Consider the following 796-nt stretch of genomic DNA (forward strand, 5'->3'; position numbering starts at 1 on the left):
CTTTCGGCCTAAAAAATGCAGGGGCAACTTATCAAAGGGCAATGAATTTAATTTTTCACGACATGATAGGCAAGTTTGTTGAGGTGTATGTGGACGACATAGTAGTTAAATCTATTAAAGAAAAAGACCATTTCGAATAGTTAAAATGTTCGTTTGAACGAATGAGGCAATATAAGCTAAAGTTGAATCCCTTGAAGTGTGCATTTGGTGTTAATGCAGGAAATTTTCTTGGTTTTTTAGTACACAAGAGAGGGATTGAACTTGATAAAAATAAAGCGAAGGCCATCTTAGAAGCCAAGCCACCTAACAATAAAAAGGAGTTACAAAGGTTTCTAGGCCAAGTAAATTTTTTAAGACGCTTCATTTCTAACTGTGCAGGGCGAACTAAAATTTTTTCGCCACTATTAAAGCTGAAAAATCAGGACGAATTCGTCTGGAAAGAAGAACATCAAAAGGCTTTTGAAAGCCTGAAGACATATCTATCAAGTCCACCAGTATTGATGTCATCAATACAGGGACGGCCAATGAAAGTGTATGTATCGGCTGAAAAGGAATCAATAGCTGGAATGGTCGCACAGGAAGACCAATTTGATGAAGAAAGGGCAATTTATTATTTGAGTAGACGGTTAACGAAATGTGAATGTAATTACTCTGCTGTTGAAAAATTGTGTCTAGCATTGTATTTCACATGTACAAAATTAAGGGCTTATTTACGGCCCGTAACCGTTTATTTAATTTCTAAGGTAAATTTAGTCAAATACATGTTCTCACGCCCTATTTTACACCAAAGGGTAGG

This window comes from Olea europaea, chromosome 3 (genome assembly GCF_002742605.1).
Source record: "Olea europaea var. sylvestris chromosome 3, O_europaea_v1, whole genome shotgun sequence".
NCBI classification, from domain to species: domain Eukaryota; kingdom Viridiplantae; phylum Streptophyta; class Magnoliopsida; order Lamiales; family Oleaceae; genus Olea; species Olea europaea.